At 33.7% G+C, this 25,202-nt stretch overlaps 1 protein-coding gene across 3 annotated transcripts in view; it reads left to right on the top strand.

Annotated features, from left to right (window-relative positions):
* Positions 1-25,202, top strand: part of MGAT4C (MGAT4 family member C) — a 433,108-nt gene that overhangs the window by 99,057 nt on the left and 308,849 nt on the right. For 2 of the 3 annotated variants that reach the window (XM_080394201.1, XM_080394206.1), the window contains exon 2: positions 13,277-13,377. The gene's annotated coding sequence lies outside the window, so the exon portion shown is untranslated. Of the gene's footprint in view, positions 1-7,518; positions 13,378-25,202 lie in introns of those variants that run through there. The other variant, XM_080394202.1, reaches the window with a different exon arrangement.

The raw sequence follows: 25,202 nt of genomic DNA, 5'->3' as shown, positions 1-25,202 counted from the left end.
GATTTCTAATGTATTGCAAAAAGAATTCACATGGACAATATTGCATCATGGTTTGAAACACTTTCAGAATGCCCTCTCTGTCAGATGCATCTGTGTAGTTCAGTCCTGTCTGCTACTAAATATCTCCGCATCTGGGGACACATAGTTACTCATACCTGGGGGAGGTTCAGAGTCTTTTATTCTTTAATTCTTTATTCTTTTTAAATTTAAAAATTATTGACTTTTAAAATATTATTTTAATTCTGTTTATGAGTATGGCTAGCCAAAATAGTAATTCTTGTTTGATACAATAATAAAAAATAACCTGGAATACATGTTGTTGTGTGCATTTTAGGAAACTGCAGGGTGCACTGCACATTTTTTACCTCCTGATCCTGCTGCACCACAAGATGATGAAAGAATATACGATGCCGAACCAGCAGCTCACTGCTGGGCCTGAAGCTTCCTCCCTGATATAAAGGAATTTCAAAACTTTAGGTCAGAGTCTATGTTTCTGTCTGTAGCTTTATGATTAACCTGCACCCCCTCGATGTATGAGCTCTAAGACTTTTGACAGAAAATCCAGGACTTTAAAACTGTGAGAACTATTGAAACCTGATACGAGTTTTACCAAGCTTTCGGGGTCAATTCATTTAAGCTTTAGGTATGATCTGACTCACTTTGTATACAGTGTATTCATGCCTGCCTTTAACACACCAGAGACATGGAGCATCCAAAAAGTCAACACACAAAAGAGAAATATCCATAGGACATGTCAACCACAGGTATCCTGGAAGTAGCTTTGGGTTTAGCTCTATGAAATTTTTCAGCTTTGAAATTATGCTAAACTTTAAGAACTTTTCATTGATACTACTTTTGTTTGGAAGAAGGCGCATATAGATAACAAGAATTCAGTGAAAACAAACTTTTTTGCTTGTTTTCCCTATCGTTTTGAACATAACTCTGTTTAGAAATTCTCTGTTTATATGTATATTCTTATACACATATATGTTTAAGAAAACTTTATGTAATTGCACTTAGGTCAAACCCTTAATAAATTTTTATTTTTTCACTTAACTCCATGCATATTAACATGAACTTTTTGAAAAACATCTTTTTTTCTACACACACCCACACATTTACACTTCGAGCTGTTTAAATGTTTTAAAATGTTAAATGTTTCCAGCAATATGAAAATCTGAACCACGCGATCTGGGTGGGTCTTGATTTTGAATAAAACCCTACTAAAGTTAGGATAATCTATGAGGATTTGACAGACAGATGAAGTTATCCTTATCTTGTATATACACTTGCTCTAAAAACAAGAGGACTTGTGATTTTGTTCAGAGCACGAAATTCAGAGTTCTTCCAAAGACTTTCAGTACTTGCTCTGAATTTTAATAAACAGAAAATTCTGCCTCTCATATCATTTAGGATGTGAAGACATAAGTAAACAAATATTTCCTGTGATGAAAATTTAATTAGTATTGAACTAATATGTGTAACTTATTTAAGGGTTAAGATGCAAATCGTCTGTCTTTTAATAACTTCATATGCTTACTGAGGATTATCTTTTTATTGTTCCCAGAAATGTCACTGAATCTAGTTCTGCTCTGGTATGATTGTTTTGGTTATGTCCCTTTTTCTCTAATTTCACATCTCACAACCTGTGTGATGTACTGAAAGGCATGGATTCTTTACTCTCACCTTTTTAGGTATTGTTTTGCTAAATAGGCTCTGATCTGTAATTGATGTTTACAAAGAAAACTGCTTACTGTTTTTTTTATTTGCTTCATTATACTATGGTATAGATTTCTGGGATAATAGAAATTTTTCAGCATGCTATTTCAGGAATCTATTTTCATTACCGGTTAATGTATAAAGTATTCTGTTTACTGGTTGTTGGATGACAAGCAGCTTGTCAAGTATGCATGACTGACCTTCTTCTAAGGATGTTTAGAATTCCTTATATGAAGATCCTTATATGAATAGATCTCCTCAAGTAACTCAATGAGGGGAAAAAAACACTTTACTGTATATTTATAGTTTTGATGGCCTAGATATTACTTTATAGAACTTTGTTTTCCTTTTCTTTCCTTCCCCCCCCCCCCCCCTCCATCAGTACTTAACAACAGCTATCTGAAGCTAAGGACTTAAAACACAGGGGGTGTGGGGGCGGAGTGTGTGTGTGTTCTGCTGTTTAAGTTAAGTCTTTCTTATATAGTTATGGCAATAGTAAACCAAGATTTAACTCCTGGAAAAAAGGAGTGAGACCTTGAGTGATAATGAATCAGAGAGAGAAAAAAAACTTAAAATACTGAGCTCAAGTTGTCTTCCAGGACTTAGTAATGAGTCAAATTAATTTGGTCTAAAATGTCTTGTACTGGTGTAGGACTTGAAGGTATTCTAACTTGCATCAGGTTGTTGCGGATATTTCTCTGAAGTTTCAAAGAGTTGATTGGGAGATTGTTGTTTTCCCTGCTTAAATCTGTGCTGTGGTAGGTATATCATCATGAAATGGCTAAAATGCCATTAATGTTTATTAAAAATACTCTGACTCTCTGAATATGCAATCTTAACCATTGCTTTCTACAGGCCTACTAAGCTTCGATCCTCAGCAGTTGTAGAGCACAAAGAAAGCATGGTTTGGCTGACTAAACCAATTCTATTTGTGAGATGTATTGTTTATAGTCCCCTGGTGGTACCTTCCGGTCTTCTAGACTCCAGATTCTAGGGCCTGGTGCCAGAGTACTCTACATCCATATTGCTAAAGATGCTTCAAAGTGATGACTTGTTATATCAGCATATTCCTGGGGCAGATCTTAATCAAGTATATTAACAAAGTCTATTGGTATGTTAGGGTCATGGATTTTCATAAGAATATGTAGATTACTGCACTTTTAAAGAAAAATTCTCATGAATAAGGATTAAGTGAATACAGGGCAAGAACATAAACAACTACCCCCTTTAAACTAGCCTAATATCAACTAAAAGACAAAAAGTATTTTCATACACATTGAGGATGATTGTTGCGCAGAGTTTTTCTGTCTGGGCATATTTATCTATTTGTGTCACATATACTGGAATCAAAGTGAAAATTAAACTTATTTTTAACTGTATTATGTACTTAATCCACATAAAGTATAACAGTTAGATTTTAATAATGTTCACTGTATCAAGTGCAAAAAATTGAAAGACAGGAAACTTACACTATATAACCAGACTGCAGAAATGTCTTTCATTAGCGAGTGCATGGTGAGGAAGGGCTTTGTTTCTGGTTTTGTTTTTGTATTACAATGAAGAATCATATTAGAACTCTTTTGAACGTTATGCCCCAATTCTAAGACTCTTCCAGAGTTAACAGTTTTAGGATATAAGATCTCAGTTTTTACCCTGAAGGTCTAGAACACCCTTACTTAATCTTGCCCTCCACTGAATACATTATCTAAAATGTCTTCACTATCTTCTTTTAGTTGCGCTAGTTTTGCCTACAGCAAAACTAGGCTCGCTCCTTGAAAGTGTTTCTCTATTTTAAAACTACTTAACTTCTGTGGTTTCTTTTTCATTCCTTTCATGCTGCACTTTCTGTGTTTTCTTAGACCAATCTTATGTGCAATTCCTCCCTAAGTAATACAAATCATCCAGTAGTGGAAATTAACTCCCTGAGAGCTTGCACAGATTAAACTACTTCTACTAACCACAGTCAACAAACCTAATGAATCAGGAATAGAAAGTACTGTAAAACTGTGTTACTGATCTCTTCTCTCACCTAAAACAGATTTATAAAGTTAATGATTTATTTATTTTCATATGTGAAGTTTCTGGTTTTGGTTTAAGGTAAATTTCAATAGATTGAAAGACATTGATTATTGGGATTTCTGGAGTCTAAGTCATTAAATAGATTTTCCTTTGCAATTCTTTTTGCTACTGTAACTCAAGAGTACTGTGAATGAACACCACTGAGAATAGTTGGAAAATACTTAAATTAGCTAAATCTCATTCAACATCCAAATAATTTCAAATTAAATTTATGTTTGTCACTGAAAGTTTACTGAGACTTCCACAAGGAGATTTGAGGAAGAAATAAAAATTGAGTACAAAATTATAGGGTTTGTTTCAGGGTAATGCAAAAATATGCTGGTGAGGATGTGCTGCAAAACAAATCAAGCATTGTAGGAATCTTATTTATTATCATATTCAGTCTTTTACTCCTTTAGGTAACCATAAACTTTTCCCCTATTTATATTAAACCCTCTTTCATTATTTCTTTAATAAATTACGTCATTATTGTTCTCTGTTTTCAGTAAAAGATTCTTGTATGTTCTTTTAAGGTTAATTTTAAAATTTTCAAAATAGTTAATGTGTACAAACTAAAACCCATATTTTCTATGTGCATAATTTTTATTTCCTGGTTTGATTTGCATCTTTTCTTTTAATGATATTTTAACATAATTTACTTACCTAATATAGTTAATCAAGAGTGCAAATTTAGAAATATTTCCTGGTCACTGCCTGGCAAATAGTTTGGTGTAAGATATGTTAGCATTGCTGATGCAACGTGGACAACCAATTAAAAATGAGGTGACCTTTTTCTTTCTTTATACAGTTGTCATTCAGCAGTGCATCTCTAATGAGCATCTTAGGTTCTTGAGAGCCTCTACTAAAAAAAGTATTGTCATTTCTGATAAATATGCTGGTGGCTGAAGTAGAGCTTTTGATAAATTAATACCTTTTATCAGCCTGGCTCTCTGGGACCCATTAAGAAAGGTTTTACACTGTGTATCATTTAGGGAGTTGAAGATGTAGAAATACATTGAAATAAAGATAACACTGAACTCCAAGCTGAATTATAGGACCACTCTTTTGCTTATAAAGGTAATATGCTATAAAGAGGTCACAAGCGAATAAATAAGAGCTCTACATCGTGCTCAGAATGGGTTAAGTCTCCATGAAATGTACTGAACTGAAAAGGTACTCAGTTGTCTCTGCATACAATAAGTTCAGTATAGAGTGAGATAAGGCATCACTGTGCTTCTCTAAACCCTTTTATCTTAGACACAAAAGGGAGCAAGTCCACTTATTCTTTGGGTGCACACGTTGTTTAGGCATGCAAATGTATTATTACTACAAAATTTTTCTTTTGAGAATTTCGGAGACTGTGAAGTAACCTTCTTATTTTTGTGAACCACATTAACATTTTCATATACTTGAAATAACCTACATGAAAACCAGACAGATTGGCATTTTGATGCACAGATTTGTTGGGCTACAATATGATAGGAAGAGCTGTAAATAATTCATAAATAAATCAGAGAAGGATTTTTGCCACTTTTTCTGTTTGTATGCAATCTGACAGTATCCTCTCAGGGTCAAAGAAGAGAACTGCATTTAGGAGACTGACGCTCAAAATATATTGCTCAAAATTGGAGCATCAAAACTGACGTAGCTTTCACAAAGGGGAATTTATGGGTCAATTAGAAATAGAAAGTTAAATATTTTGTCTACGTTTTCATGAAACACAAGATAAGTCAAGGATGAAAGACAAATCTGACCCAAAACAGACTTGGGAAGTGTGTATAAAAAAAGATGGCAGGGGTCACTGGACACATGGCAAATGACTAAAGTGCTCATGCTGCCTCTCATCTTTCCAGAAGAGTTTTCAAGGAGTCAAAGACAGACACTGCTGAAAGGGGAATGATGAAAGACAACTGATATAGTTCGCTCCTTAGAGGCCTGACATTAATGAGCCTGTAATGGGCTGATTAGACTAAGTTATTTTTTGCTGAAATACGTAAAGTTAGGTGGTTATGCTAATAATTAAAAGATTAATAAATAAAAGATTAAAAAGGGAAGATTCAAAAGTAAAATACGGAACTCTACATTGCTAGTCAATTACAAGCAGTTGGACCACAAAACAGGTATAATTTAGGATTGCAGGACCTTGATATTTTCAGTTATCTAGTTGAAAAGTAAATTATCTCCACTAAGATGACGTATTTCTTGCACAAGCACATAGTATTAGATATATATGAACACAAACATTCATATAAACTTACGTGAAACATTTCTTTTTTTTTTTTTTTGTAGTAAATACAAAAGTTTATGACACTTTTTTAACAGAGTTTTTGCCTTTTTGTATGGTTGAAAAACTCTTACATTGGGCATTTGTTTTGGTTTTTGAAAGCAAGCATGACGGCATAAACCAAATACATTATTTCACTGGTACATATCATAAGATACATGTCACCAAAGTAGTCCTTACTGTGTAGTGCAGGGGATTGGGGAAAGTGTTTGTTTGAAGATTTTGACAATTCGATTAGTTTTACAGATGTTGCTATCTGTAAAACTGCACATCAACCTCGATAGCTGAAGTTTAAATTAAAGTAAGGTAATTAAGCTGCAGCAGTTTAGGATGAGGTTTGATTTAGCTAGATTTCATCTTTGAAAGGTTCCACTGAAAATGTTTTGTGGAGTAATTGAAATCAGGATAGTACTTTGATAGGCCTCTTCCTGGACCACCTGATGCCTTGTTGCAAGTCCCAACACTTCTGAGGTCTGGGTCTGGCTTGGAAAAAAGCTGTAGGCAAGGTATTCTTGAACTTGGCATACTATGACTGCTCCCCTGGAAGCGTAAAACTCTGTGATTCAAGGTCCACAATTTGAGTGACCTGGCCATGTTATAGAGCTTCTATGTCTGATTCATGGAATCACAGAATGGCTGAGGTTGGCACGGAACTCGGGACATCATCTAGCCAACCCCACTACTCATATCAGAGTCAGCTAAAGCAGGTTGTTCAGGGCTTCAGATATCAGGTTTCAAATATCTCCAAGGATGGAGACACCACAAGCTCTCTCAGCAGCCTGATCCAGTGCTTAACAACCATCACAGTAAAGTCTTTTCTCACACTTAAACGGAATGTCCTGCATTTCAATTTGTGCCTAATGCTTCTTGTCCTGGCACTGGGTGCCACTGAGGAGAGCCTGCCTCTCTCTTATTTACACTCTTGCATCACATGTTCATACCTTACTGTTTGGTATGCTTTCTTTCACAACTTGGGCTGGCGCATCTATACAGTTGTGTCGTGGTTTAACCTCAGCTGGCAACTAAGTACCATACAGTGACTCACTTCCCACCCACCACCTGCCCAGTGGGATGGGGAGGAGAATTGGAAAAAGGCAAAATCCATCCAAGTAAAGTAAAATCATCTACTACTACTACTATTTGCAATGAAAAGGGAAGAGTGAGAGAGGAATAAAACCTAACAAGTGATGCATGATACAACTGCTCACCCCCACTGGCCAATGCCTAGACAGTCCTCAAGCAGCTCCTCCAAGCAGTCCTCCAAGTCAGCTTCTCCCAGTCAACTCCCCCAATTTATATACTAAACCTGACATTATATGGTATGGAATATCCCTTTGGCTAGTTTGGCTCACCTGCCCTGGCTCTGCTCCTTCTCAGCTTATTGTGCACCCGCTTACTCGCAGAGCATGCAAAACTTGAAAAGTCCTTGATTTAGGGTAAACACTACTCGCAACAACTAAAATATCAGTCTGTTATCAGCACTATTCTCCTACTAAATCCCAAACACAGCACTGCACTAACTACTAAGCAGAAGATTAACTCTATCCCAGCTGAAACCAGGACAAGTAGGCAGAATGATAATCCTTCCAGTGCTTCCTGCTGCAGAGCTATAACTTAAACCTGGAAGACCTGTTGTTTTTGGAAAATCTAGAAGGAGCAACTGGAAAATGCTAGGATACTTTTATTACGGGAGGTTTGAGGGGAGAATAATGCTTCATTTAATTTGGAATAAAACCAATCAACTAAAAAGATATATCTTAAAACATACAGGTAAATCATGACTTTTACTGGTGTTTTATCTGCACTGGCTAGACCAATCAATTTAGACATTTTTTTCCCCCGCGATGCATAGTTTTGCCTATATTTTTCTTAGAATAGTGTGACTACAATATTAAAGCACAGCTGAACGTTATATCTGTAAAATCTGACTTGTCCTTTCCAGTAACAGGAATTGCTTGTAGCTAATGACTTCGGAAAAATACATATAGCATTTACATATATAATAATCAATTTCAGTAGTTTCTAGGTTTGTTGGATTATCCATAGCTCTCACCTTAAAATCTTCACTTTAGAATGTTCAAAATGAGGGTTAACTACTGGAGGGTTAGAGACATATCTTTTCCATTATTTGGCCCCTAGAGACAGCTCTTCACCTAGTCCCTGGTTCATTCTTCTTCAGCTTTGTTTCCCTAAAGAGGTCATTGACAGTAACCTTTTCAAGAGGATTTTCACTTTCTGTGACTCATTAGAGAACAAAAGAGCATCCACCCTCCACATTACAACGTTCCATGTCTCCTTGCAGCTGAGGTTCTTAGTAGGTCAAGAAGAGGAACTGCTTGTTTAAATTTATTGTCAGGTGTGTTTCACATCAGAAGTGTTTTTTTCCCTCACTCTTAGAACAATATACATTGGAATCTGTCACTAACAGTATAGTTTGCTTTGAGAACTGATATGAATAAATATGTTAAAAAATGAAGTTGTTTTTTTTTTATAGTTTTCTTGTCTATAGGTCTGAAAGAATCAAAGCATTTTTTACTTCAAGTACAAAAATCAAACCCAAAAGAATAATATAAGTATTAATAGCAGGACACTAGATATGCTGTAAAGTATTTGGCTTATGTATCTGGATAATTATATATACTCCACTAAGGCATAATTCACTCACTTTAAAACATCTTAAAGCTAAATTTTTTAAGGTGTCTAATTGTATTCTAAGGTATAAGAAAGTTTTGAGATCGAGACACCATGAAGATTTTTAATTATAACATTTTTCTGGACAGAAAATAGGTTTGATTGCAATATGATATTAATGATTCAAAAACTAATTATAAGGCTTTCCACAACAAAACAACACCTGAATATTTTTAACATTTTGATTTTGAAAGTCACTTTTATTTTTATAGTTAATTCTTTAAATTTCACTTAAAGTAGAATTAGTTGTACTGGAAACAAACATATAAATATTGTCCTTTCTGTGGATGCTACAGGCACTCTACTACTGTGAGAGCTCATCTTGGGTGATTTTGATTCCCTTGGAGACATACCACATAATGTTCATGTGCAGTCTTGAATGATTTTTCAGAGGTTACAAACATTTCCAATAAAATTGTTTGTTTGGTGTAGAAGACTGACTCATGCATTGAATGAAAAATGTGGAATAAGATTTGTGGATGGAAGAAGAGACAGCTGAGTGTTCATATATTTGATACACAGCTGCAAGAGCCAGTTTATGTAATAGGGGTGCTACACGTTAGTGTAGGAGCGTGCCATAATAAGAAGAGTTTGATGGTGTAAGGATATGTTGGGATTTTTGTATTCAAATCTTTTACAGTTAATTCCTTTAAAAATATGTAATGCCTTTTTTTTCTTTCTTTTTTTTAAACTGTCATTTAGATCTGGGCTTTTTATTTTCTAACCACTGTTGTCACGATCTCTACCATTTTGTTTCTAATATGTTCAGTAATTTTGGCTTGGTTTTTATGACCACATTAAGAGTTACATATGTATTTGCAAAATGGTTATGCTAATTCAGAGCTTAGCCACATTTTGTATTTCAGTACTGGTCAGCACATTGTTGTATTTTTATTTTACTGTTCTCCTTTCCATTTAATTTTATTGGGTATCATCAAAAGTCATAGATATAATATTCTTAACTCCCAAAACTATAGTGAGCTCCTGGCATTCAGGAGTTTTTGCTTTGGCACTAACAGCATGTGTGTTTATAGAACAAAATTTATAATAAACACATTTGTTCACATTTGTAAATGAATACTTATCAAATGTTTTTTCAAACTTGGAATATGTTTGCTGCAATATTGTTGGGTCAGTATTAATGATTGTGCCATATGCCTGTATATTTCTGAACCAGGTGGCTGGCAATCATGTATAGTGGTCTCCAGATGAGCAGCAGTTCAGTGACAGCAACAAAAAAAATCTCTTGTAATGCACTCATTACTATAAACAACTCCTGTTTTCTTCTTTGACTTTCTTGTTCAGTTCCAAATACCATTTGAGTATCAAATATCCTATTCTTAGATGATCATTCAGTGTTGGATAACTAGGATTTTTTGAATATATGATTGAAAGACAGATGTTACTAAACAAAGAACATAAATATTAACATTATCCTTACTGCGGTGCTGGTTAAGTTGCTGGTATTGTAGCTCACTTGCAAGAGTACACAGACTACTAGGTACTGTATCTTTTATTTCCCTAAATTTACATGTGTCTCTATAATAAGAATACACCTATTTCTATACAGTCTACTTTGTCCTACCAATTCTTTTTGTAGAAAAAAAAATAAATCATAATGTCAGTCGATCAGAGGCTGTACTGCATGCACATGACTTTCTTCATTCTAACTTATATTTAATTTACTGAGACCCCTAAAAATAATAGCCAGCAGATAGAGTTGGTCTAAGCATTTCAAAGACTTTTCTTCAACATAATCTCTGATTTTATATGCACTACTCTTTCTCCCACAATATCCAACCACAAAAATTGTGGTAAGGTAGTTTTTCAGAGTTTTTTAGTTTCTCTATTAGTTATAATTTTTAAGTTGCTTCCAGATATTACCGTGTGCCTTTTTAAATATATATAATAAATATTGTGTGTAATGTAAATTTCTAATGCATATTTTTCCTAAGTGTTTCAAACAAAAGTTTAAGTTCTTTTTGACTCTAAGCCAAAGTATATGGAGTTGTTTATTTTCCTCAGAGTTTGAGAAATTGAAGTGTCACATAGACAGTTTATCTCTGTTGGTCTGTTAATTATTTGTTATACACACATACATACAGAGAGAGAAATATTTTTAAGAACATATAGAGTTCTGATTTTAATGCAACTTCATCCAGAGAAGAATCATGGTTTTATTTCAGTCATAAATCTTGAACTTAAATAAAACCTATTGTTTAAGGAGGAAAATCTTTTATGGATAAACTTGAATTAGTTCTGCTATATGTATAAGCTCTTCTGAGAGAGACTCCCATACTGGTTTTGTTTTGATTTTGTTTTCATTTTGACAAGTTTTACTTTTCCTGTATTTTAACTAAAAAAACCCCACCCTACATCTGGATTGCTAATACAAATTATGTTTATCATACTACTTTGCAATCTTCATTTGTGCTATTTACTTTGGCAAGAAACATCTAGAGACTTGTATTGTCTGATACTGTCGCATAAGCCTACATCTATTAGTTCCAAGACTATTCTCTACATGAAAAGTGATGCTGAGCACCAAACGAATGAGTGACCGCTGGACAAATCTGACCTGTTCTGTGAGATGTTAATAGTAAGATGACACTAAACTAACACATTAACTAAACACGTCAGGAGTAACATCTTTTGTAATTCTTTTCACAGAAGAAATAAAAGTCTGAAGTTCTTTGTCTCTTAAAGGCACCTACCCAAGTTTAGCAAGCTCTATGACAGTGTCTTACAGATTTTATGCATGTTTAAACAGAAAAGAAACAGCTGAATTATACACACATTTTGTTACTGTGTTGCAGTAATGTGTTTCAGGAGAGTTTGCTGTATCTCTTTTATGAGAGAGAATATCAAATATGCAGAATGAGCAAGAGACAGAACTACTGAAATGTAATATACCTGTTTAGGTTGTTTTATTAAATGTATGGTGAGATTTCTGTGAACGTTTCTCTCTGTTGCATGCAGTGTATAAATTATTAGCCCTAACGGGGTAAGAACTTGGACAATTTCAAGTTCTCCTCCAAAATTCTCCCTCTTGTCTCCTATGAGAACCTGTGAGAAATCCAAATTCAAAGTACCTGAAGCACTTTCAATTTATGCATGTTCTCTTAATCGCTTTTTACAAGCTTTGAGCCATTTTTTTCTCAAGGTGTCTCCTGTTACTCACAATACAACTCTTAATCTAGACTTTAAATGGCAATCTAGAACACTCTTTCACAAAGAACAGGATAGATAGACTGTAGTATGAGAAAATTCAGTAAATTTTGTTATATCATTCCACTCACTGAATTTTGTTTTATTGTTTAGTAAATTTTTGGCTCATAGAAATTATTTCTAAGTCCAATGTAAAGAGACATTTCCTCTAAAAATTTTATTTTAAAACAATTTTCATATACATTTGGAAGTATATTTTTCTACCTATTAAGAATTTATGTTTGTCAGCATAAAGAGTTCCCAAAAGGAAAATTAAAATCAGATGTATCCTATCACTGGGGATAGCAGTCTCAGCTGTTATATTTCAGCTAAACATTTTTGCTTGATTTGAGCTAATAGAAAACACATTTCTGTCTGAATGGTCTGTCATCTCATTGAAAGTTGAATCGTGATGAGTTATGCCCTAATTTTTCAATCAAGATTTTTTTCAAACTCTGCACTTCAGAAAACTTCTAGTAAATGAAGGACGGTGGTGTTTCATAGGTTCTATATGACTGTATGGTGTGATCACATGACATATTTAACTTCAGGCACCATGTTTTAGTGGAAAGTCATCTACTAATAGATAAGATGCAATTAAGAACAGCCCTCATTTTCCAGATTCTTAAATATCTGAGTATTTCTTTGCTATAAAGCAGAAGTATTTCTCTCCCCAAACAACACCCCAAATTTAATTTCTACTTTTGGAAACAAACTATAAAAAGAGCAAGTTAGTGAGAACGAACTAGATAATCTCTAAAGGTCCCTTCCAACCCAAAGCATTCATAATTCAGAACGATAATTCTGTCATTCCCTTGTTATTCTAAATGGACTGTGTGCAAGTGTTTGTCAGCTAGACCACTAAAACACTTCATCACATAAATAAGAAACAAAAAATAATACACAGCCATGGTTCTGCTCTATTCTAGTTTGAAAGAAAGGGTTATTCAAATTTTATCTTGCACTTTTGCAGCTTTAATCTTTCCATGCATATGGAAATGTCACTGCTCTACTGAAACAATGAGGGAGACATGTATGAATTCTCCCAGAACTGTCACCGCATGTAAGGAATACAAATTCTGTGGTTTTGCCCACAGAATATCCATTTCTTCTCTGAAATTTTTTTCTCCTCATGCATTAGTTGTTCACAGTGCATGGTTCAACCTGTGTTAGCACCAGGAAACAGAATGTTAACCTAACCAAGTTTAGCTATTTTGTACACACTAAAATGATTTTGTAAAGTGAACCACTGGGTAAAAAGGCAGTGTGAAAAAAGGTAGTCTGAAAGATTTACATGGATTTCTTTTTTCTCTACAGTCTCCTTTTAGTGAAGCAGCTGTAGCTTGGATTTCATTGTGTGACCTTGACACTTACTGTCAAGCCCTTCAGGTAACTGCTAGATTTGGCAAGGTTAAAAGGTAAGTGAAATTTTAAACATTAAAGCTTTAAGACATTAGAAACCTCTGTATTTAGGAGGCATTGTTATTAATGTTATGTATTAAAACATCTGACATTGCAAAGGGAGGGGCTTTTTGTAATCTGTTCCAAACTGTATTGCTTTAATTTGTTTCTGGTAGTTTCTAAGTTGTAAGTTAAGAAAAAAACCACACACACACCTACAGAAAGGAAATAGAGAAGTGGAATTGCAAACAGATTCTTCTCTCTATGACTTGTCATCATTAAAACAAGAATTCAAGTTTTCAAGTCTACTAGATGTGACAGGAGGACAAATTAAATACGGGGTGCTCTGTATAATGCTAAGGAACCTGCTTCATATGTGGATTTACAAATAAGGCAAATGTAATTCTTTGATTTATTTTTTTTATTTGGGGTTTTTTTTTTCTAAAGCAGAAAAGGGAGACTGGCCAACCTTAATTGAAGTAATCAAGTGAAATGGAAGAGGTTAAATAAGCACAAGGCTGACAGAGCTGATGCTAAATATCCTTTGTGAAATAAGGCTCAGTAAAACCAGTGACATCAAGTATCCTGATTTTGCTAGGCAGATTGGAGAAAGAATAGCTACATAATCAGTCTTTTAGAACAAACATAATATGTAAAAGGCTTACTTAACACATTAATATAAATCAAGGGGAATTAAGTGAATGCTATATAAATCAGTATTTCTTTTATCTCTCAGAGAGCCATTTTTCATCCTTTACATATTTGTGGGTCAGATACTGCCTCAAGGAGAAAGAAAATTTATGAATAATTTAAAAATCAACATTTTTGCTTCTGATGAGAGCAGTAAGAAGAGCTTTTAGAGCTAGTTATATACAACATATTCCAAGGAGTATTGTTTATTAAAATAAGACTTTTCTCTTGTACTGTGGTCCCCAGTCCAAGAAAGACATGGGCTTATTAGAAACTGTCAAGAAGAGAACCATGAAAATTATCAGAGGGCTGGAGCATCTCTCCTATGAAGAAAGGCTGAGAGAGTTGGGGTGGTTCAGCCTGGAGAATAAAAGCTTTAAGAGGGAACTTATTGCAGCCTTGTAGTGTGAGAAAGGTGGAGAAAGACTTTTTACCAAGGCCTATAATAAGACAAGGGGTAATGATTTATTGAGAGAGGGTAGGTTTAGATTGATGTGGTTTCTGGTGGGGTTTTTTTTATGATGAGTGTGGTGGGACAGTGAAACAGGTTTTCCAGAGCACCTGTGGATGCCCTATCCCTGGAAGTGTTCAAGGTCAGGTTGGATGGGGCTTTGAGCAGCCTGATCTAGTGAAAGATGTCCCTGCCTATAGCAGGTAGGTTGGACTAGATGACATCTGAAGTTCCCTTCCAACCCACACCATTCATTCTATGATTCTGTTCTGTGTCTGTGTGTTTGAAAACACTTGAAAAACTTTCCTTATCTTTATACAGAATTCCCAAATCCTCCTGACAGAAACTGTTCCCTTGATTATGCAAAAAATGTTCAATGACTCATAAAACCAAAAAAGTTTTAAAAATACTGTTCTAAACTATGTAAGCTGCTGTTTACAAAATATTTTATCACTTTGCTTTGAAGCAAATGTATTTTCCCGAAATGCTATATCAACATTATACTTACCTGTTGATCTGCTATTATTCTTATGATTGACTTTGCTATGCCATTAATGAAATATGGCTTGAATGTCTTTTTCCACTAGCACACAGTGATACTAGAGATCTGTTTTAATCTTTTTACTTTCCTGTTAACTTTTATTCTAGAATTATCCTAATTTCAGATCTGCTTAAATCTTTTCTATAGATGTTTTCTGTATTCACATGGAAAACCAATATCAATTCATAACACCAGTAAAATCAATTATTGAAAACTTTGGTTTTCTCAGGAATGTAATATCAGTCTTGTCATGAGTTCAAACTGTGTCATTCATGTGTTGCCTCTTCTGACATTCAGCTGACCTGCCAATATACTTACATATTGTGTTAAATAAGACACCTTGTCAATATTACAGAAACATGCAAATCTGTAGAACAAATAACTCTAGAAATACAATGCATCCATACTGAGCAATCACAGTGTGAAAAATGTTGCTAAGTGGATCTTCTAATAATTGTTACCTTAACAAGAATTTTAACATTTTCTACTGGTGGTTTCATTTGTAATTCTATGTGAAGAAAAACAGGAACTGGATACTTCAATGGAACAAAATTAATTGTTACACAAGGTCCATATTCACTTAGTCCATTAGAGGTATCAGTATTAAAAATTAAAACACAGTTCTCTGTCAAACTGTAATATACTTTGCAGAAACAGAGTTCATACTTATCTTGGAAGTTTAGGGAATATGACAGAACATGCTTCTGTCTGAATCTCATAAGCAGAATGAAAATTATCATAATCAAAACTACAACCTAGAATAATAAAAGTAGTAATTGTGCATTAATATTAGTGTCAAGAAATTGATAGTGGAGAAGTCTCTGGACTAAAAAAAAAATATTACCCTTACTGAACCTAGCTGTTAGGAAATCCCTACCATAGACCTAGTATTATGACAATGATGGCTTTTTCATCCAGATTACTGTCAATTAATTATTGCACTATACTTTTATATCTTTTTGAAGCACATGTTCATAGCTCCTGTCAAAACTGAGCCTAGAAGCTGATAAGACTCTTACATCATTATGTCCATTTATGCTTCAGATACTTAGAACAAGTGAAAACTTTAAAAGTAATTTATTGGATGAAGAAAAGGTAAGGATTACTTAGGAACCAAGCATTCATTTAGTATTAATAGGTATTATCATAATTTATTCCACTTTTCTGGCAACCAATATAGGTAATTTTTTTATGAGGTGATGGAGACACGTTTCTGGTCTGTATTTCTTTTCCAAAACTTTTGCTGCCCATTAGTACTAACTTATTCTTCAAATAAAATGGTTTTCAAATAGATTCTTAATAGTTTTATTTAAATTATTTTTCTTCAATAGTTGAATTAAATAAGTTTTTGTTAGTAATTATCTGACATGCAGTTTTTTTCTAGGCCATTTAGTTTCACTTACACTTCACTTACTATTAGTTTATGAATAAAAAAGTGTTGTTATTATTATTCAACAGAAAACACAATTTTACTGAAATAATTGTTAACATAGGAATATTTTGGCAATATCAGTCTTGTACTTATATGTCAGAAACACAATACATACTTTTTCAGGTGGTGAATGTTGCTATTCAGTCTTTGTGCATGACAAAAATGGTGACACTCTCTCTAGTGACACCAAGAAACATGACAAGTCTTTATTCTCTGCACATTCAAATTATGCTGTTTTCCTAGTCTCTCTAGTCTCTAGTGATCTGCTTTATCTATCTGCTGGTATTGTATTTCACTGCATTTTGAATAAAATAACATTATCTGATGCAATCATAAATTCATCTTTTTTTTTGGAGTTAAATTCTTAACAAAGTGGATTTGGCATATGAAATCACTTTCTGGTTTCTATTTTCATAGGCTTATATGTAGTTGCTAATAAAATCACCAACACCTATATCCATGTAATATTGCATACACCAGAGAGAAAGATATACATAGTGAAAATGTGCAACATATTTTATTTGATTGGTTATAACCTCTGATGCATTTCAGGAGGTGAAAATATTGTTTCTTGATGTATTTCAGGAATAAATCCTTTATATCTGATTAAAATGCAGATGAGCATCATAAACTATTATAATTTGAAAGGGTTGATCTCCTGAAGCAATCTTCTTCCATCTGCTTCAGGTGTAAAGCTTGGAGAGAATTTGTTACAATTACTGAATGCAGTTTGGGTGAAGATGCAATCTCCCAGCCTGAAAGTCCCTATGTGAATGAAAACTCCTTTTTAGTACTTCTGACATTTCTGCTATTTCAAAAAATCCTGCAACTTCATAATAAAACCATTTTTAGTTATGAGAAATTATTGAATTGCTAGTGAAAATCTGCATGAGAACAAATGGAAAATCTAAATGATTCTGAGGTTAGGTTCTAATCTCATATTTCAAATCTTAAAATACTGATAATGCTAATTCAGTAATTTTTAGTTCTTAGGTGGTTTAGTTAATTCATAAGAAGAGAGATAATAATCCAGAAGTCATTTAAAGTGGCTTAAAGTCTTTTATTTCTCTATGATTTGCAGATATTCTCTAGATTTTATCGACTGCTGGCTAGGATCTTGTGTTATAAAATTGCATTGCAAGACTTATTTACAGAAGGGAAAGGATCCCAAACTTTTTTTTCTCTAAACATTGTTGTTTTGTTGTAAGGATATAAAAGTAGCTTGTAGAGACTTAATCTCATTAGAACAATCAAAAAAATGTGAACTTCAGCATACCTATACTTATAATTTAGCAGAGGGACACAGATTTCTTGCAGTAATGTTCACTAACCAAAAAAGATTAGGATGTGAAGAGTTATATTACTAAAAGTGTGAGAGAGAAAGGGAGATGTTATCAAAAAGATCATTTCCTATTTAACAAAAGTTGACTAAACAGACCAACATTTACTTTTTTTAAAAAAATATTTTTTTATTATTTGGTAGGATGAATAAGAAACCTGCCCTTTTAGTAAAATACTGCACACAGTTTCTGCAATACATATAGTCTGCTTTGAAAGCTGGTATAGAATGCAGGGAGCAGCAGTGGTTTGACATTGAGAAATTAAGTTCAGTTATTTAGTGGCAGGAAACTGTACTCAATGAGCAAAGAAAAATATATCTAACAGTCACCTTACAAAGAACAGTATTACTCTGTAAAATGGTTGCCTGTCAACAGGAGCTTTCTTTAATAACTTTTGTTATTGAAAAAAGTCATTGACTATTCCATTCACTCTCTTTTTAGTTGATTTTTTGATAGCTTGAATGTTGTTGTATTGTAAGCTGATTTCCCAAAAGTGTTCTTTTTCATAGAGCATCTGTATAAATCCAAATCTGCAAGATTTTTTTTTTCTTATGATCCCTGGAGTTACATGGTCATGCTTATGTCCTGAGCAAGAACTCTACATGCTAGAGCACTACACCCTTGAACACTAGAGTGTTGTATCTTAGGCTGCTGGACTGAAGAGATAACTATAATGTGGAAGAACTGAAAGTAGATACAGACAGTAAGAGAAACATTCTTAAGGGTGAAAGGAATTAAAGACCAAGTGATCATATAAACTTGATTTTTCAGAGCATGTTGCCTAGTGAGTAAGTGTACTTATGATAGGTACTTTTATTACAGATAATAACTTAAAACTAATGCCACTCCAAGAGGAGAATACACCAAGGGAAAACATTGATGTAGAAGAAAAAGCAAAGATCTTGAAAGTATATTATGATTTTTTTTTTTTTCTACTTAAAAAAGATAGGGAATAGGGTAGGGCTGTTAATTTCTGGGACTATGAGGAAATAATCTGATCTTCCTATCCTTTAACTATTACCTGTGAATGCAAATTGGCAGTGGTTGTACTATTAAGTTAATGGCTGACACTATGTGATAGAAATTACAAAGAGAGAGTGAAATATAATAGATAAATTGTAACTGAATAATTTCTGATATATTAGAAAGACTATAGCCTAAATAAGGCTAAGTTTACCAAATTCTGAATATGCTAAAATAACTGCTCTCATAATTGGCTAATAGCAATCTGTTCATCTTTCTAGTCTGAACAAGAAATAATGTCTCTTCAGTTTGCATCTTGACAACTGTCTCAAATTTGGCTTCCTTGCTCTGTCTTTTAATGTATTTTTGATTTTTAATATTCTGTGACTGTTACTATTGGTTGTATACTCTCAGGTACTGTAAATCAGACTAGAATTTTGTGGAACTGTTTCCTGGTTCATTGTGTGGAGTTGCACAAAGATGGAAGAAATGAAGACGTTATCGCTCCTCTTAGGAAAGAAGTGACTTGCAATCATAAGGTGCTTCTTGCCTACTGAGGAGATGGGAGCTTTCCTGGCAGTGCATTAGAGACGTTTCAAAATATGCAATAAGAAAATGTTTTATTATCTCTTAGCAAAGAAAATGCCCCTTAAGAAGGCTACAATATTTTTATACTTTTTCTTGGTTTTTTTCTCTTCTCCTTATCACTGATAACAGTTGCAGATTAGATGCCTCTAAAAGTAACAATATAATAAGTGTTCTAAAATGCTTCTTTGTTTCTTGATTTCAATATAAAATTTTCATTAATATGAAGTGTAAAAACAACCTATACGCACACACATACACACATATATGTATATGTGTATATATATAAAAATTAAAAATACCTGATTGCAGAGCAGTGATATAGCTGAGCAAATCTAACAGCTCACTGGAGATACCAGTCCTTTTTCCTTAATTCCTTTTGTATTCTCAGCATTATATTACTTCTAGCTCTATTGCACCATAATGTACTCATTTGACCCCTTAATTAATTAATTCAGCCTAGTAAGCTTAGATCTTACAATAGGCAAAAGAAAAAAAAAAAAAAAAAAAGAAAGAAATATTCCTGCATACTCACATCTCAGAGGGTTCGTTCTAATGCCAGAAGTGAGGAGGCAACACCACAAGGCAAGAGTGGGAGAGGGAGAAGGAAAATGGAATGGGAAAGAAGTGAGGATTTTTCCTTTTGCATCAACTATTAGTAACAAACATTTTTACACTGGAATACACCGTAAATAAGTTTTCTTCTTGCCAACCGTCAAAAAAACATTGTTTGCTTCAAGGTTTAATTAAGTGGCCTTTAGCTTTCCTGAAACTTCAGCCATTCTCGAATTCTATGAATACCTGTATTTTTGCAGTTCTATACCATGACTGTTGCTCAAGTCAGGATTTCTTTTTTTTTTTTTTTTTCTTTTAAGAATAAATTTGAAATTAACTTTGTTTCTTATTTTCTAGTAATTAATACATTTCTTCAGGTGCTATGGGAATATGCTATTAGTTTAGAATAGCAAATAATATATTCACTAAGACTCTACATTAGTTGAAATTCCTGTTTTGCACAATAATTAAACCATTGTTTTGTTGACTTGAATGTTTATTGCAAAGTTAAAAAATATTAACTAGTTATTATATAATCATTTTTTACTTCACAGTTCTTCAGGTGGGTTCATGGTATTCCTTTCTATTTTATCAAGATACCTTGGTGGAATTTATGGAGGAGATATTAATTGTGAAATATACTGTGTGAGCAAATACGATGTTCAGAGGTTTATATGTCTATAATTGTATGTTTCTCTAATTCACTAAAAACAAAGATCACCACCAGCACCACCATCATTATCACTTGTCCACAGTGATTTCAAAGTTCTTGAAGGCATGACACCAGGGGATTTCTCATTATTATTTTAATTTAAACAGAAATTACTTGTTCAGTAGTAGCACTTACTTAGTAATGTATTACTAAAACTAATTCTGTGATTTCAAATGTGTTATGTTTACGTTACGCTTTCTCATTGTAATTTATGAAAGTTCTTCCTTAATTTCTAAGCAATTTCAGTTTCTGAGATCTGTTCATGCTCAGCTGTGAAAAGGGCAGAAAGATTTTATGCAGAAATAGATTATTGAAATCTGCATACATTTTCAATAGCTGATAAAACTGATTACTACTTAATGAATTTTAATTAATAAAGTATGTTTTAGAAATGCATTTTAGCAGTAGAAAAACTATAGCAGAAAAATAATACTATATTTTAAAGAATGTTTATATTGAAATACGCGTAAAATGTTCAGTGTACTTTCCCTGATGGGAGAATTTTCTTCTGAAGTAATTGAACCTCTTAGTTTAGAAATGTCACCTTATATTTAAAACAGTAAAGCTTAGTAATGTGACATGGAAATGGGGCTTTCAAATGACTTGACGTTTGAACTTGGAACATTTCATTTTGATCAGAGCATGGAAAAAAAACTTCCTAAATTTAGAAGAAAAAAATAAATAAAAAACACCTTTCTCCAATGAATCAACCAACCAACCAAAAAAACCCCTAAAACAAGACAAAAAGGCCCAGCACAAAATGTGTGAAAAGAACTTGAGCTCCAGAACCCACAAAACTTGTACTTTGACCAAAGTCCAACAACTGGCTAAGCTTGATGAGTGGGGATTGACAGGCTGTCTTAAAGACAATGGTGGCAATTTTCTGATGGTAACTGTACTGTAGTTGTTTCTGCCCTGATTCAAATGTATTTATAGCAAACTATCTAGTAACTGTTAAACTGTAAAGAGCACATATATTTCACAAACACTTTAACATTTTAAGATTACAAGATTTTGTCTGGGCCAGCTTCTGTGCCACTCTCTACAGTTTTAAAGGGATGAGCTATTTGGAATATCTCTGAAATAAGAACCAGCTCACATTTCCACACCAAAAGAGAACAGCTCTCAAAGATGCTTTAGGAGCTGGTATAACATTTTCCCATCTAAGGCCAGTATTAGTTGTACTAATTAGATGTCAGGAATATCCCAGTTTTTCCTAACCTGTTCTTAGGAACTGACTGTTAGAATGCTTCAACATCCTTGCTCTTGGTACTTTTTTTCATTTTCTGAACTTTTTAAATCCAGCATATTAGTTCTTGTTCTATTAATCTCAGTTATAGAGAAAGCTAATTTTCCTTTTTCCTTGGCCTATGATGTGTTCAAAAACCATTTTATTTCGTTTCAGTTTTCCACTGAGGGTAAACTACTCGAGGTTTTCATGACAGAATATGTAGGTGAAAGCTTTACTAATTCCAGTTACTTTTCTATAACCTCTTTCCATTTAGTTCACACTTTTTTAGACAGCAGTTCCCAAAACTAGTCTTAATGTCCTAAGGATGGTTCTTTCAGTCATGGCCAGAGACAGGTATTGGCTTTACATGTTTTCCTGGGTTTTTTTCCCCTCTTCATACACCTCTAGATCACCTTCAGAAATCACTGAAGACAAACAAGTCATTTGCCAGCCTCTATTTATGCATTTGATTGTTTCTGCACTAGGTGTAGAGGAACTCCTACATAATTTGTGTGTAAATGCATACACCTCTAATAAAAAGCATTCTGTTGTTCTGGAACAGTTCTGCAATTTGTCAAGGTAATTGGGATTTCTGGTTTTGTCCTAGAGCATGCTTATTATCTTCTAATGTTTTCAGTTGTCTGGAAAGGGAAATTTCTTATTTTCATTATCAGTTATATATGAAAATATTGAACAGAGCCAGATCCACAACAAATTTGTAGAGTTCTGCTTGACACAGCAACCACTTCAAGAGGGTTCTTATCAATGTGTGTCATGCCAGCAAGATCTACCTGACAAAAGCACCAGGAATATCCCTGTGTTTAACCTAATTCTCATGTTTTTCCACCATCTTCTCACCAGTAAGAGTTTTCTGTAAGGGAGATTTGTCTCGCAGAATTAGAGCCCTGGAATCTCCAGTGCAACACTGTTCATGTGGCTGTTTGGGGGAGTGAGCATGATGATCTTGCTTGATGTCCTAAAGTCCTAAAGTCTTAAAAAGAAATGGTTATGTTCTGGTGTAAATTTAAAATTTAGACTATAAATAAACATGGCATTTACTAGTTCTCTACTGCTAACTAACAATGTGATGCAGAAGCGTTGCAAAGGGAAATTCCAGTTTTTGTTTTATTTTATTGTTTTGTTTTGTGGATTGTTTTTTGTTTGTTTGTTTGTTTGTTTTTAAATATTCTGTTGCCTTCCCTTAATTCAATCTCATCCCATGGAAATTGGTAGGTTAACCCTGTTAATGAAACCTCATTAGTTTTTGCTTCTTCTGAAATTACCTGAGTTCTGGTTATAAAGCTAACAAAAAATCCTCATGGTTTTTTCTTGGTAACTGGTTAGATTTTAGGAAGAAAAGCAAGCAAATACTGGATGAAGGGAGAAAGGGTAATGTTTTCAGCTACTGAATGAGAGTGGTAAAGAATTACTCATATTTCAGTTACAATACATCTACCTCTAAAATTTATTCTAACTTTCAAAGGACATGTTTTCATTCCATTGTTTTAAAATGAAACAGTATTTGTTTCTCCTTACCAGTAGTTTTGTGTATTTAGAGAAAGAATAATACTGCTATCAAGTATGCTAAAGCAATCTTGTTTTCAAAAGGCACTATCATATACTTGAGACCTGCATAAATGAAATCTCATTCTTAAGTCATCTTTTACAATGCATTGTAAATGGTTTGTCTATCTGAAGTTGTAGAATAATACAAAAATAGAGAATTCTGGTGATGATTAGGCTTTTATCCTTTTATCACTCAAACAGATTTAGGTAATGAAAATTTTACGCTTCATTACCTTACAATTTAAAGCACTCTTTCCTTCTTCCTTTTTCTCCACATGAAAGAAGACCATTTACTAAGGTTTCAAGTGTAGACACCTTTAATATAGAACACAATTTAATATTTTAACACAATAAATGTCATGTTCTAAATGAACTAATTGTTAAAAAAAAAACAAACACCAAAACTTCCAACTTGTATAAGCTGCGAATTAGAAGCCAGCAAAAGCAAAATGGTAGGGTTATACAGTGAAAAGGTGGAACCTGGGCAGAGAAAGTTTATTTCATATTCTTACACCTTAACATAGAAGGTCAGCTTGAACTCTGTGAATGTGCATTCTTATAAGATCTATGAATAAAAACATTCAATAGGAAAGGAAAGCTGTTTCTAATTGGGTAATTAAGTGACTATAATATAGTTTTTAATAAAGTGTTATTACTTTGTACTAGACGGAAAAAAGGTTTCATGAAACTTTTTTAAAAAAATATAATGAAAGGTAGCTTTAATGCTTTATACAGTTTTAGGTCTTTAATATGTATTTGTTCTGCCACATGAATTAATATCATGTGCTGATTTATGACATGAGTAGTCTGTCAAATAATATAAGAAAACCCTTAATAGCTTTTCTTCCTATTTTATGTTGCGTATTTAAAGTAAATTCAATTTAGGTTTTGTGAAACATCCTGGATTCAGAAGCCTAGCAATAAAATTTTGACACATCACAGAATAAGGTTTCTATAGATAAAATTCTTTATATTGATCATTATTTCATTTAAATTAGAAAAGTGTGCGTAACTCACTACAAATAGCACAGTGAGAGCTCTCTGCATTTTAATCTTGAAACATGCCTGATTAAACAAAATAAGAAATTTATCAAGCAAAACCCTGAAGTTTTGCATGATAATGGTGTTACGTTATCCAGTAAAATTTTAACTATTTTTAATGTATTAAAGTTTATATTGCTTTAGATTACCTCATTATATTATACTATTCACAGAATCACAGAGTGCTTGAGGTTGGAAGGGACCTCTGGAGGTCATCTGGTCCAACTGCCCAGCTCAAGTGGGGCCACCTCGAGGTGGGTGCCTAGGAACATGTCCAGATGTGTTTTCTAATATCTCTAAGCAGGAAGACTTCACAACATTCCTGGGCAGCCTGTTACAGCGCTCAGTCACCCTCACATTAAATGTTTCCTGATGTTTGGATGGAATCTCTTGTGTTCCAGTTTGTGCCAAGTGCCTCTGATTCTGTCACTGGGCACCACTGAAAAGAGCCTGGTTTTGTCCTCTCCACACCATCTTCTTTAGGTATTCATATATACCAGTAAGATTTCTCCTTAGCCTTGCCTTGTCCAGGCTGAACAGTCTTAGCTCTCTAAACTTTTCCTCATAGTAGAGGTGCTTCAGTCCATTCATGTAAAAGAATATAGAATTAAACTCCACCAATCAGAAAAAAAGGATGTATCATATGTACAAATTCAGGATCTATAAAATCTTACATGTAGAATGTAATTTTCTTAAATATATATAAATATTTCTTTGAAGCTTCTTTGTCCACCT

Source organism: Falco punctatus (assembly GCF_963210335.1).
Source record: "Falco punctatus genome assembly, chromosome: 6".
Classification (NCBI taxonomy): Eukaryota; Metazoa; Chordata; class Aves; order Falconiformes; family Falconidae; genus Falco; species Falco punctatus.
Note: the sequence above shows the minus strand (reverse complement) of the source record. Positions and strands in the feature narration are given on the sequence as shown.